Raw genomic sequence first — 15,553 nt, 5'->3', positions numbered from 1 at the left:
TAATAGGTAGCTAATAACAATAAAACTTAATACCTAATTATATGTAACACCCTAACCCATAAGTTAACAAAACGCTGACCATACACTAATGGAAAATTGTGATTAAAACTATATGGCTGGGGGCGTGGCCAAGATGGCAAGCTGGTAAGACGTGGTCCACATCGTCTCCCCGCTCCCAGGCACCCGACTTGGCTGGCAGCAGCGCTGCCTCCAGCCAGCAGCTTGGTATTGAGAGGGAGTTCGCTCCTGGACTCTGAGTCCCGCCGATACCGATCCGGTAGAGCTGAGTGACCAGTGGGAGGGCGAGAGAGGAATCCACGTGGCCGGAGGCCACAGAGGTGAAAATGGCAGCCGGGCCTGGACTGTGTTGGTGAGGATGGCAGAATCCTGTGTCCCCGACAGCGAGGTGGTGGCGGCTTTTGGGGCTGGCGGTGAAGGTGAGAGGTGCCGCTAGTGAGTTGGTGCAGAATGTGCCGCGGAAGCAACGGAGGCGAGCGGCCAGATCCTTGGGAGGCGAAGGGACCTGGCGAGCCACACGCAGCTGGGTATCCGGTGGGCGCAGGGTGGCTCTGAGGCAGGTGCACAGTGGGGCCTCCGACTGGCGGGGCTTCGGCCAGTGGGGTCAGCTGGCGCTCATCATCAGAGCAGGAGCAAGGGGGGGGAGTCTGTTGGGCGAAGTGTGGTGGCGGCCGGGCCGGAGCTGCGGACGGAGGAGGTCTTAATCGGGCCTAGAGCTAGCACACCCGCACACGCCACATATGGGGCCCGGGGGCTATCACAGCTCCCTGAAGATAACACCCTCTTTATCAGTTAAGAGCTTTAGGGACTATGTGTGCTGGCGGTGAGAGGCCTGTGACAGAGCAAGCACTGCTCGGCTGGTTTGTGTGAGGCTCCCCATCTGCAGGCCTCAACAGGGAGAATGGGGGAGTGTACGCCTACATGTAGGGCCTGGAGTAGTGACGGGGCTTACTGCAGCCTTGGAGACTGAGAGACGGAGGGACTGGAGCTCAGTTATACCCCCGCTTGGAGGTTCGCCATTTTACGTACTTTACGTAAGCCCACTGTACAGAACTAAACGGTACTCCACTGTACCCCACTCCAGTGCACGCTATTCCACTTTTCGCCACTTCACTGTACCTGAGTCTACTGTATGCCACTCAACTGTATGCTATTTCAATATACGATATTCCAATACATGCTCCTACACTGTACAACACTCCAGTCTATAGCACTCCACTGTACACCAGTACAGTGGATGCTAATATACTCTACAGTAGTGTCAGAATGGAGGGGGTGAAGGGCTGAACACTGACGACTTACCGGTTGACGTGTCCTGGCCCGTGCCCGGCGCTCCCCCTGAAAAACCAAATCACAAAACCCTTTTATTTTTTCAGGCCTTCAAGGATATCACAGAAATAGAGGAAGGACAAAGTCAGGCATCATTTGAAGGGACAACAAGAAATCCTATCTTGATGGCTACAACAAGACAGGAAGTGGATAAGTCTTTCACCGATACTGCTCACCCAAGGCCCTTTAAATCGAGTACCTAGAGACCAAAAGGGTGTGGATGCTGAGGACTACACTACAATGGGAGAACACCTGAGAGTGGACAAGCTGTACGGAGCCCAGGGGAATGTAGACGCTGATGGGGGGAATCTCTTAATGGCAGGAGGGACACTGGCAGGATGCTTCACACAGCCACGCACCAGGAGGAGTGTGCTCACCCAGGAACGTGACCGGTTGTATTCCAGCACAAGTGGATAGAGCAGCCACACAAGGGTCTAATTGGTGCCTAAGATAAGGCCAACATTAGAAATACAGTATCAACGGAGGAGGGAGGTGGAGTGTCATAAATTACGGGTGGGTTTTTATTTAATCTTTTATCAGGTTTTGCATGCTACATGAAACTCCTTCACTTGTCCTAAAACTGCTAATCCACGGTTAAGATCGGAAATCTCTTCTGAGCCTAAAAGGAGCTGGTGATTTATCCCGGTCTGGAGCACTACCTTTAACCACCCCTCTTACTCACTCAACCTGGTTGGAAATTGAGCTGGTCCATCAAAGACTAAAATGACCATGCAGCTTGTAAGAAAGACCAGGTGCATGTTAAAAGAAGAGGATTCCTTCTATTCCAATTTTGTTTCTCATTTTTTACTCTCATTTGGGCACTATCTTTTATTTGGCTTCCACGACTATAGAGAAATCAAACCCCTCACACCTCACTAACCCCACAAGAGACGGTATATCCAGAGAAATATAAGGGCAACTGTATTAACCTTACTCTGGGTAAAAGTATAAGAGACTTACCTGTGGCTTGTTTCCTTGGTTCGAGGGGGCCGGTGGACCAGACTTCCGGCCATTCTAGAAGGAGGGAAAAGAGAAAACAGAAGACTTGAGAATTTAATCAAGGTTAAAATAACTGTCCAAATAAATACCTACTTCCAAAACCCAACTATCTTGTGTTGTCAATCGCATGCCAACCAACCCATGGTTAAGAAAGCAGATAGCCTTCCATTGTTACATAATTGATACAGTGGTACAGCAATTAGTACAAAGGCAGAGGAAATTAGAATGGGTATTAGAGAGGCAAATGTCCTCGACCCAAGCGGACCAAGAGATATTCTGCAATGCAGTTTAGTCACAGTTGGACCATTTGAATGAATATCAGTGACTTCTGGTTTTGTTCTACTTCCACATTATACTTATAAAAGCATATTGTGGGCGAAGACCCAGATGCTTTATTGTTCTACTTCAAAAGAGCTGCTAGGGCTTATAGTTGGCCTAGGGAAAAGTGCTCTTTTTTTCTCCTCTGTCTTCTGACTACACAAGCCCAGGCAGCATACAAAATATTGAATGCCCAGGGAGATACCCTATACGAGGAAATAAAGAAATTCATATGGGACCATCTAGGGATTGATGAAGAGACTTCCAGGATAAGATCTAGAAAACGAAAGAGGCCTACATGGAGATACTCTGAAGACTCTTTCTAGGTCGAGCGTTTGAGACCTGTTGTATTTTCTCATGTTGGCTTAAAGCCATCCCCCTGCTTTTGATTAGTTTTTTCAGTGTCTTTGAAAAAAAATTGATTGCTAGTGGTTAGTACTGCCTCTTTGTCCCTCCTTTTTCTCTTCAGTTCCTCTCAGGCAGCTGGGACTAACTAGTGTCTCATTCCGTTATTGTTCTTTATGTGTTCTGAGGAAGACTCTTTTATTTCTTGGTTTTAGAAAATGAGGTCTAAGTTTCCTATCATTTACGTATATCCCCTAACGGCGCGATCTGTACCAGGGCGGTGTTCCACCGTAAAGTCAATCCCCTGTAGGGAAATGGACCACCTCAACAGTTTCGGATTCTCACCCCTCATTTGCATCAACCATCTGAGGGGCCTGTGGTCTGTCTGAACCCGGAAGTGAGTCCCAAATAGGTAGGGTTTTAGCTTCTTCAGCGCCCAGACCACAGCAAATGCTTCTCTTTCTATCGCACTCCACCTCGTTTCCCTGGGAAGTAACCTCCGACTGATGAAGGCTACAGGTAAGTCTCGGCCCTCTTCATTCACCTGAGCTAGAACAGCCCCCACGCCATGCTCTGAGGCGTCCGTCTGGACAATAAATTCTTTCGAAAAGTCGGGTGCCTGGAGTATAAGTGCTGTGCACATTGCAGTTTTCAGGGTGTCGAAGGCCGTTTGACAGGCATCAGTCCAGATCACATTTCGTGGCTGCTTCCTGGAAGTCAGCGAAGTCAAGGGGTGCACAATGTTACCGTAATCCTTGACAAACCTCCTGTAATAACCCGTGAGTCCTAAGAAGGCTCTCACCTGAGTTTGGGTTTTGGGCGGCGCCCAAGCCAGGATGGTATCAATCTTGGGTTGCAGGGGGGCAACCTTGCCGCTCCCTACTTGGTGCCCCAAGTACACCACAGAACCCTGCCCAATCTGGCACTTACTGGCTTTGATTGTGAGGCCTGCTCTGCGCATGACCAACAACACTTCCTGGAGGTGGCGCAAGTGTTCCTCCCAGCTGGCGCTGAACACTGCGATGTCGTCCAGGTAGGCGGCACTGAAATCCTCCAGTCCAGCCAAGACCTGGTTGACCAACCTCTGGAAGGTGGCAGGGGCATTCTTCATCCCAAAGGGCATCACCCGGAACTGGTATAGCCCATCTGGTGTGGAGAATGCTGACCTCTCTTTTGCCCCATCGGTTAGGGCGATCTGCCAGTACCCAGACGTTAAATCAAACGTGCTAAGGTACCGGGCAGCCCCCAACCGATCGATGAGCTCATCAGCTCTGGGGATGGGGTGCGCGTCAGTCTTCGTGACTGAATTGAGTCCTCGGTAATCCACGCAGAACCGAAGTTCTGGTGGAGCACCAGGCGCTGCAGCCTTCGGGACCAAGACCACTGGGCTGGCCCAAGGACTGCTAGAGGACTCAACCACCCCTAACGCAAACATTTTGGAGACCTCCTCCTTAATGTATGCTCGAACCTTGTCAGTCACCCTGTAAGCCTTGTGCTTCACAGGAGGGCTGTCTCCGGTGTCAACGTCATGGACACACCAATGAGTGACACCCGGAACCAAGGAAAACAGATCCGGGAATTGCCCCAACAGGTGGCGACAATCCTGTTTCTGCTCAAGGGTCAGTGTGTCAGAGAGGACCACACCATCCACTGACCCGTCTTGCTCTTTAGCACACAGGAGGTCAGGAAGAGGCTCGCTCTCCTCCTCCATTCCAGCGTCTGTAGCTAGGAGCATGCCCACTTCGGACCTTTCTAAGTGGGGCTTCAAACGGTTGACATGCAGGACCCGCAAGGGGTTCCTGGGAGATTTCAAGTCCACCAGGAAGGTGACATCGCTCTTCTTCTCCACAACCTTAAACGGTCCAGTCCACCGGTCCTTGAGCGCACAAGGTTCCACAGGGAACATGACCCACACTTCCTGACCAGCCTGAAGCTCTACCAGAGTGGCATTCCGGTCGTAACAACGCTTCATCTCCTCCTGGCTGGCCTCCAGATTTGCCTGAGCAAGTTCTCTGAAGCACCGAGTCTGGTTCCGAAAGGCCAGCATGTAGCTGTATACATCCTGGGGAGGTTTCCTGGGACATTGCTCCCAGCCTTCCTTGACCAGACTCAAAGGCCCTCTTACCGGGTGACCGTACAAAAGCTCAAAGGGGCTGAACCCGAGAGACTTCTGCGGCACCTCACGGTAAGCGAACAACAGGCATGGCAAGAGGACGTCCCATTTCCGCCTCATTGGTTCTTCAAGACCCATGATCATGCCTTTAAGGGTCCGGTTGAATCTCTCAACCAGCCCGTTTCCTTGAGGGTGGTAAGGAGTGGTGAACTTGTAGGTTACCCCACACTCCTTCCACAGAGACTTCATATAGTTAGAAATGAAGTTGGTGCCCCGGTCTAACACCACCTCTCTGGGGAATCCCATCCGGGAGAAAACACCCATCAGTGCCCGTCCCACCACGGGGGCCGTCACTGTTCGGAGAAGGATGGCTTCCGGGTACCGTGTGGCATGGTCCACCAAGACCAGGATAAACCTGTTGCCCAGGGCTGTCTTGGGGTCCAGGGGCCCAACAATGTCAATACCCACCCGGTCAAAGGGGGTGCTGACCACTGGAAAAGGTTGGAGGGGAGCCTTCTGCTTCCTTCGGCTTTTCCCACTTGCCTGGCAAGTGTGACAAGTCTTACAATGGATGTCTACATCCCTTCGCATCTGAGGCCAATAAAAATGGGTGACAAGCCTGTCATAGGTCTTGTCCTGCCCCAGATGTCCAGCTAACGGTACGTCATGAGCCAAACCCAGTAGGAAGGCTCTGAAGCGCTGGGGTACCACCAGCACACGGGATGACCCAGGTTCAGCAGCCTTAGGCTCGCTATACAGGAGGTCGTTCTCCCAGTACACAAAATGTGACCCTGACTGATCACCTGAGGATTGGGCTGAGGCCTGTTGCCTCATACTCACAAGAGAAGGGCACACCTTCTGTTCGGCACAGAATTCCTCCCTGGAGGGACCACCATCCTGCTGCCAATGGGTCAGCTCGGGCAGATCTCCCAGTTCGGCAATTTGTTCCCCTGTGGGCTCCAGGGCATCCCCCTCGGGGTCTACCTCCTCCTGGACCACGGGAACTACGGGGGCCGGTTTCCCGCACCTCCTGCCTCTTCTCTTCACAGCTGGGTCCTGGGCCGTACTTTCAGGCTCCGGGACCCCATCAGCACCCTTACTCGCTGTCATCGATCGAGTGGTTGCACACACCCACTCTGGCACACCCAACATTTTCAAGTGCGCCTCCCTCTCCACCTTAGCCCAAGGGGAGTCTTCTAAATCATTGCCCAGGAGACAATCGACAGGCATGGCGGGCCTCACAGCGACCTGAAGAGTACCTGAAACTCCCCCCCATTCAAAGGAAACCTGAGCTACCTCACACTCTTTCTGGGAGTTGTCAGCAGCTATCACAGGGTAGAATGCGTGGGGAACCACCTGCTCTCTGGACACTAGGTGACACTTGACAGCTGTCACACTCGCTCCGGTGTCTCTGAGAGCTTCCACTCTATGGCCATTAATGGTCACCCACTGCCTATATTTACTAGTGTTACTAGGCAGAGGGGGTGGAGGGACCATTTGCATGTCTCCTAGCGAGACTGGGGACATTTCTGCGGGACCCCTCCCACCAGGGACAACCATCTCCTCCCCTCCCAGGGCTACACTCGCCAACTGACGGGGGGTGCACTCGGCGGTGCATTCGACTTCTTCATGGGACACTGGGGGTCATAATACCGGTGTCCCGCCTGCCCACAAACGTAGCATGTTAGGGGGCCCCTATGAACAGGTTTACCCGTTGGGGCCCCTGGCTTCTTCTCAGGGGGAGGCTGGGAACCTTTCCCTTGGTTCCCTTGGGGATTACTTTGGGGCCCTTTCTGAGACTCCTTCTGTTTACCCTTGTCCCCCCCACTCTTCTGCTGGGGACCCTGCCCACCTTTGGCTGAGTCTCCCACTGGACCCTTGTGGACCCTGGTACTGACCCAGCGGTCCGCCTCCTCAGCAAGTTTTCTAGGGTTAGATATCTTGCTATCAATAAGGTGCTGGCGCAGCTCTGGAAAACAGTTATTAGACAAATGCTCCCAAGCAAACAAATCATAAAGAGCTTCATAACTTTCCACTTTGCTGCCCTTTACCCAACCATCCATGGCTCTGCAAAAATAAGACACATATTCAACCCACGTCGTACCAGGCAACTAATTACATTCTCTAAAAGCTTGTTTGTACTTCTCGGGGGTTAGGCCATACCGCAACATTAAAGCATCTTTCATATGAGCATACGACATCCTATCCACAACAGGCATGTCTAACAGGGTATCTCTCCCCTCATTCACAAAGCGACCCCACAACCCCGCTCCCCAATTCTTCTCAGGGACCTGGTGGGCCAACAATGCTAACTCATACGCTTTAAACCACTGGCCAATATCTTCGTTCCTATGATAATCTTTTATCACATCTTTGGGAAAGTAAAACCTACTGTCTGCAGGCACAGAAGGATGCTGCCACCAGAGGGATTCAATTCTATCTTCTTAGCTTGGATGTCCAACTCCCTCAACTTGGTATCACGCTCCAAAGCTAACTTCTCTCTTTCGAAATCTAACCTTTTGGTCTCCAAATCAGCTTCTCTTCGACCTCTTGCATTTTCTAACTCCAACTGCCCATTTATCTTTAGCCTTGCCATTTCCATGTTGTATGCACGCTCCTTCGCCCTTTCTTCTCTTTCTTCAGGGGAAAGACCTTTGGAGGAAACACTGCTTCCGGGAGAGGACTCAGGCCCATTCACTGGCGCCTCCTCTTCCCCTTCCACTGGCGGTACAACCACCGGATCAGTGGGATCTCTGGACTCCAACCAGGCCTCCAAAGCTTTGAGATATTCTGTTTTGTTTTTGCAGCCCTTGGTAGGCACTTTCAACTGCTTGCAAAAGGATTTCAGCTCCTCCAGTTTGTAGACGTTTATCTTCGCTCTGTCGAATTCCTCCACGACAACAACAGGGGTAGTGACTCCGGTGTCACTCATGGTCAAAACTGGCAGTGTTCAAAAAAATCAAGCTTCAGAAAAGCAGAGAACCAAAAATAGGATCCTTCCAAATAGATTGTGGCTGCGCTATGGTCTGCTTTCACTATGTAGCGCACACTAATCACTGCACATGGGTCATAAATGCAAAGTTCAAATCCTCACCGCTGACCCACCAATGTTAGAACCGGCTGTCTCTAGTTGGCAGAGGTATACACTTCTGACAAATAGGGACACACCTTTTCTAGTCAGGGCAAGGGGATCACACCCTTTGATAACCCCTGCTCACCCCCTTGGTAGCTTGGCAGAGCAGAACAGGCTTCTCTCAGAGGCTGTGCGTTAAGCATTTATGACCAGATACAGTAATAAAGTGAATACACTACGAATGGACACGACACAGTAGTATTATAAAAATAAGAATTTTTATATAAGGCTTAGCACAAGACCAAATAACGACAAAAATATACACAATCTTAATAAATACTTTTGGAAAGGAAAAGGTTCAAATGTGGATGCTTCTTTAGGACAAAGTCTTTTTGTATCAAAGCAATTCTTCTTCTTGGAAACACAGTTCTTAGCAACAAGGTAACCCACACGGGGGCTACACGACGTCGAGGCAAAGTTAATCCAAAGGTTCGGCGAGGAGCGCTACGTCGAGCCTGGAGTCACACGGACCCCCAACAACACAGTACCTTGGAAAAGGAAGCACACGATGATCAGCGGCGTCGAGCAATCCGGCGTCGCGTCTTCGGTGTCGATCAGGCCTCAGCAGTCGTCGATGTCGATGATTCTGTTGCAAGTGTGAGCAGCGCTCACGGCGTCGAGAGGGCACGAGGGCGATGCGATCAGCAGCGGTGCAGACACGAGGTCCCTTGGAGCTGGAGCCGAACTCACTACTCACTGGCGTTGCTGCTGGCGTCGATCGGGCCCGGCGGCCGGCGTCGAGGAAGCGGGACACTGGAGCCGTACTCACTATGTCGAGCTGGATTCGGCGACGTCCGTTGGCGTCGAGATTGCTGGTTCTTTCAGAGGTGCTGGATTCACAGGTTCCAGCAAATAGCACTTTTAAGCAGATGAAGTCTTTTAGCCCTGTGACTTCAGCAGGAGACTGGCACTCTTCCAGTCCTTGGAGATTTTCTTAGCAAGCGTGAGAGTACACACACAGTTCCTCTCTCCTGGTTCCTTGGCAAAAATAAAGAAGCACTGCAGGATTCCCCCCAACAAACAGCACACTGGCAGAAGGGGTAGGTAAGTCCTTAGATCAGCAGGCCTCTTGTCCTTGGTTACAGGGTTCCTTGTCAGAAGTGATCTGATTTCTTAGTTCAGGGGTCCTACTCTTATACCCCTTTTCGGCTTTGATCCCTTTGTCCATGCAGGGGACTTTCCCAACATCCTGGGTCTGTTGTGGGTGGAGCCAGGCAGAATCACCTGGCTTATTCATTGAGCGGGTCTGGGTCCTCAGACGCCCAGCAGGAGGTGGATCCAGCATTGTCACTGGCAGGAGCGGAGCTATCGGCCTCCTGGCAGGAGGTGGGGCTAGGATCGTCCATGGCAGGCACAGAGCCATCCGTCGCTTGGCAGGAGGTGGAGCCAGCATTGTATCAGGCAGGGCAGGCTATCAGCAACTATTCTCCCCCTACTCTCAACGCAAATGTCCCACTCATCCCACACTGACTCACTCAGACCTCTGGATCCACCCAGCTCCTGTCACACACACGCAAGACCAGCAGAAACCAGAAATGGTTAGACAAGAAAATAGACACTTTCTAAAAGTGCTATTTTCAAACCCAGAGTCCAAAAACCATCCACACAAACGGATGCGTAATTAAACCCAGAGTTCAGGGATACCAAACTCGACATTGCACCATGCTCCCCGAGCCAGCTAGGATCGTAGCATTAATAATCCCGGCGGCCCATTCTAACTAATGGAGAGCAGGTTACCTCGCAATAGTGAAGAACGAAGATGGCTGTCGTTCACTATCAGGACATGCCAACTTGGTCAGGCGTGTCCTACCTTATACTTACAACGCACCCTGCCCGTGGGCCTACCATAGGGGTGACTAACATGAAGTTAAGGGAAGGTTTGAAGGACTGGCAAGTAGGTATACTTGCACAGTCAGCGTGACAGTACTAGACTGCACGTGGGTCTCGCAATGACCGACCCGTAGACATTCTTTTACGAGGCCGCTCTTGTGGGTGGCACAACACGTGCTGCAAGCCCACAAGCGGCATTTGGATTTACAAGCCCCGGCACTCCTGGTGCACTAGACTAGGGACTGATAGTAAACCAAATAAGCCAAACATGGATACAATCGATACATCAATTTAACATCGGGAGCACTTGCGCTGTGGCACTGATCAGCAGTGGCACGGCGCCCAAAGCATTATCCAGCAAAACATCGAAAAACAGTGGAGGCAAACAGAAAAAATGGAGGAGAGACTCAAGCCAATGATGTCAGGTCTAACACCTATCATTTACGTATATCCCCTAACAAAGAGCAGAATTATCATGTCAATCTATTGAAGAAATGGTTGGGGCCTCTTACCCGAAAAGTACAAGCCGCAACTGCAGTGGAGAGCCCCCCTAGGACTCTGTGGCAGCTTCCCTACCATGAGTTCTTGAAAGAATATCTGCAGAGTGGGCTGTTAAAAACACTACAGCCTTTTTCCTCTTTGTTTTCTGATCTCCCAGGGAGAACGCAATTAGCAGAGCAAGCCATCCCCACACAAGTGGGATTTTTTATAAAACATAAAAACCGTATCGGATACCTGCTGCTAGAAGACAGGCAATCCAGAACAAAGTTGAACAAATATTGCAGATGGGGGTAATAGAACCGTCACAAAATAATTGGTCATCCCCTAGAGTATTGGTCCCTAAGCCAGATGGCCTCGATTTATGACCTGCCTGTCCTGCCCCGCGTTGCCGACTCGCTCCAGGCGGACCCCCGGACCGGAGGTGCGGCGGAATTCTCACCGCGATATCAGGACACGCGGAGGGGTCCCCCCACCCCGCCTGTAGCTGAACACCCGCTGGCCTCCCCCGCTGTGGGACCCGCTGGACGGCCCGGGACTCCGGACCTGCCGCCACCTGACTAAGCCCGGCTGAAGCGCCTGCGCCCTCGACCCCACCGGTGAGGAGGACGGGTCTGGAAGGGTACAGGACCCGCCGTCGGCACATCGGACTCAAGTCCGCTCCCTGCACAACGCGCTGAGGGGTGCGGGGCAGCCGGCATCTGGGTGATCCTGCCGGCGCCATTTTGTTTGCACCCCGGAGCCGAGTCCGGGCCCCCGGGACTCTGATCTCGGCAGCCTGCTCACCCCAGACTCCAGCGACGGAGGACATCACGCAGCGGGAGACCCAAGGCAGCACACACCCACGGTCAGTACACGCCCATATTGCGGTGGGGCCGGCGACCTTACATACCAGCGCTGGGGTAACCGGGCACGCGCGGGAGGAAGAAGACGCGCGCTGCAGAGCCCTGATGCCACACTGTGAGCCCGGCACTAACCACGATCCCGGCCACTAAAGAGATCCCTCCTCGTCGTAATCTACGGCTCATGGACTCCCCCCTACACTTTACACGGCCGGGCCACTACCGACTAACAGGACCACGAGTGGACCACCACTCCACACTATGACAACGCCGTGACCAGTCGGCAAACGCCATCCTTGCATGCACTGACCAACATACTTCCTGGCTGAACCTGAGGACTACGCCGCGATAGCCTGCAACCAGCGGAACCTGAACACGCTGACATCGCAGCCCAGCACCTTTGCGTGAACACGCATGGAGGGAGAGATCGGCGGCTGCAGCTGCCCCGGCGTTGCCCTGCATACCAGGTCAATGGGTAGGCACAGGGGCAGGAACCAGGACCAGGGCGCTCCAGCAGACATGCAGTCCACGGGCTCCGAAGACCCACTGGCCTCCTCGAACGCGGACATCATCCCGCCAACTGGAAAGGGATCCCAGGACGCCAAGTTGGACCTCATCCTTAACAAAATACGCGCCACACGCGAGGCGTTAGAATCACGCATAGACAGCATGGCGACTGGCCTATCCCTACTGCGGGCTGACCATAACAAGTTGGCGGAGCGGGTCTCGGAACAGAAGATAGCGCTGAGTGACCTCATACCCCAGCAGACGGAGCACTCCACGAAACTGGAGACCGTGGAGAAACAGCTTAAACAGCTATGGGACAGGGTGGACGACGCGGAAGGACGTGCCCGCCGCAACAACGTCCGCATCCTGGGTATTCCGGAGAGAAGCGAGGGGAGGGATCCCACCCAATTTGTGGAGGACTGGCTCCGGAACCTGGTGGGCCAGGAAGACCTTACGGCCCTGTACAGTGTGGAACGAGCGCACAGGATGCCATTGCGTCCCCCGCAACCGGGGGCGCCCCCTCGACCACTGATTGCGCGCCTGCTCCACTACAAAGATCGAGACACTGTTCTAAGAGCGGCAAGGGAGAAGGCACCTATACGCTTCGAAGATAAAAACATATCGGTGTACCCCGATTTCACGCCCACAGTGCAAAGAGCCAGATCCACTTTCATGGGGGTGAAGCGCAAACTCAGAGACAGAGATAAGAAATATGCGCTTTTATTCCCTGCAAGGCTCAAGATACTTTACGGCAACAAATCCCACTTCTTCGACTCGCCGGAAGAGGCGGAGGAATGGATGGAAGTCACACTCACCCCTCCGGCCTCCAAAGACCCACTCGCGGATGACCACAGTGGGGGTCACAGGTCCTCGCAGGGCCAACGAGACAATCCTTCCACCTCCAAACAACAGCCCCCACGAAGCGCGCCTGTGAATACCTGTTGGACAGGCCACATGAAGGGCTTGCTCCCTCCCCGCATGACAGGGCCCGAGCCCCGGCCCTCCAGGTGTTACCCACAGAAGCAACCCGCACCCCGTCTCATACGGGACTCCTGCCCCCGGACATCTCTGTATCATGGGGCCGAACCACTACCGGCTCCCTCGCCCGGCCCGGCCGCCATCTTGGACACTGCACCACGAGGCCGCGTGGCCTCAGATCGACCCTAACCCTGGGCCTGGCCAGGCCCCGACATCCCGGCACCACCATCCACCCAGGAGGTGAACGGACCACTTGACAGGTCAATGGGAGAAAGAAGTGTCGATGGCTCTCCCCCGCCAGGTGCCGATCGCCCCCCAGCTCCCCCGGGTGCTGGCTCCACCCCCCTGCTGGGTGTCTGGACTCCCTCATCCTGGACCTCCCGACCTCCAAGGTCAAGGGTCCGGACATCAAAGGGCGCCAGACCTATAACTGGGGCAGCTCCAGAGCAGGAAGGCAGTTGTATCCTGGAGTCGAGAGACACCGCGAAGAACTCATCCTTGACGGACTACTGGCGCTGCCGTAGCCCTGCCTTGGGAACTATCGTCTTGCCTGCTGGCGCTGCCGCAACCTTCTGCATCCTTCATCCTCGTCGGGACCTGCTGGTGCTGCCGCGGACCGTTGTAACTACCACCTTCACCGTGACCTGCTGGCGCCGCCGCGGACCGTCGCTACCTTCGATCATCTCGGGACCTGCCGGCGCTGCAGCGGCCCGTCCATCTAGAACGCCGAGCTCGAGGATTGTGAGCTATCCATCATATCATCACATCTACCAGATTGGTAACAAGACTGTCCCGCTACCCCCTTCCCATCCAAGAGACTAGAATCGAGGGGACCCCTGAGTCCAGACCTCCTTGTACCATTCTACCGTACTTAAAGATTGCTTATAAAGAACGTTAAACCTTATCTTTGTGTGGTGTACATCTGTGGGGGGGAAGTTACTCGTCTGTACGATCGCTGGAGACGGCTCTCCCCGGAGACCCCTCTCCTTGTCCTCGGCCGACCCTCCCGGTCCGTCTAACATTGGTGGCCAGCGGCGCGATCCGAATCAACGCGTAATCGTACAGAGAGTAGCTCACCCCACGACGAAACCACTATGACAACCAAAGAGAGCGGATCCACCGAGAAATTCCAGATGGAGAAATTGGAAGAGTACAGCCATCGTGAATTGAAACAATTCTGCATTGAACTAGGCATTGCTACCACCGGACTGAGTACTAAAAACGATTTCAAGCACGCCATTGAGTCGTGGGCAGAAACCGGGGCCGTCAGACCCCCGGACCAAAACGTTGCAGCATCAGAGAAGAACACCACGGCTCCCGAGGAGCGAAGAACGGGTCTCTCGCAGGAAGAGATCCAAGAGAGAGAAAAAAGCAGACTACATGAGTTAGAAATGGCCCGGCTCAAAATGGACGGTGAACTCAAATTAGCCGAACAAAAACTGAACCTAGAACATCTGCGGCTCCGAGAAGAACGGGAAGAAAAACAGAGGCAGAGAGAGCTCGAAGAAAAGAGATTAGCGTACGAACACGAGCGCAAACTAGCAGAAATAGACCTACGGAAGCAGAACAAAGAACTGGGGGTGCCCGAGCAACCGCGCACCCCAGGAGCGACAGAAAAGAAAGTACACATCCCCAAGGATGTCGTTCGAGAGTATTTCCGAGATGACGACATACAACAGTGGTTCAAGGCCTACGAGATCGCCATGACCTCCCACCGGATCGATCGAAGTGACTGGGGAGCCGGTCTATGGGGGAGGTTCGTCAATGAAGGCCGCGATGCCCTGTTACAGCTCCCAGACCATCTGATGACCTCCTATGACCACATGAAGGCTGCCCTCCTCACCCGATATGGGCTCACACCCGAAATGTACCGCCAGAGGTTCCGAGACTGCACCCGGATCCCGGGTACAACTTGGGTGGAATATGTAAACTATTTCAGCCGAGCCTTCGAGGGTTGGATCAAGGGAAGCCATGTAACGACCTACGAGCAACTTTTTAATCTCATGGTGTGGGAGCACCTCTCTAACAACTGCTTCGTCGAGTTCAGGCAGCACCTCCTCGACAGTAAATTGACTGACCCACGGCAGCTCGCCGCCGAGGCTGACCGGTGGGAGAGCACTCGAGTAGGCCGGAGTGGGCCGCACGAACAGAACCGGAACAACCAAGGTCAGCACCGTCCCCGAGGAGGAGGAGGAGGCCAGGGACGAGGAAGAGACACCGTTCCGGCCGCTCCGCTACCAGCAGCCCGCCCCCGGCCAACCGGGGCAACCTCCCGGTGCGCCCGGGGTACCGAGCCAATGTCACGTGTCACCGTTGCCAGCGAGTCGGCCACTACGCCAATGACCCGAACTGTCCACAGAACCAGACTCCGAGACCCCGCCAGGTAGCTGCCGCCGCCCTGGGGGGAGAACAAATCTCCGAAGAACAGGAAGAATGCGAGCAAGAACAACAAGAGTGGGAACCGGCCGCCATGGTTCTAGCGTGCCTAGGAGGAAGAGACATGGTCCCGCGGGCTCCCCTACCCGCCAACACCAGAAAATATAGTCAGTGGGTGAACATTAATGGGCGCAGGGCCGAAGCACTACGTGACACAGGGGCCAGTGTGACGGCCGTCCGCTGTCACCTGGTGACCCCAGAACAGAT

This window comes from Lissotriton vulgaris, chromosome 11 (assembly GCF_964263255.1).
Source record: "Lissotriton vulgaris chromosome 11, aLisVul1.2, whole genome shotgun sequence".
Taxonomy (NCBI): Eukaryota; Metazoa; Chordata; class Amphibia; order Caudata; family Salamandridae; genus Lissotriton; species Lissotriton vulgaris.
The sequence above is the reverse complement of the archived record's forward strand: the minus strand, read 5'-3'. Positions refer to the sequence as shown.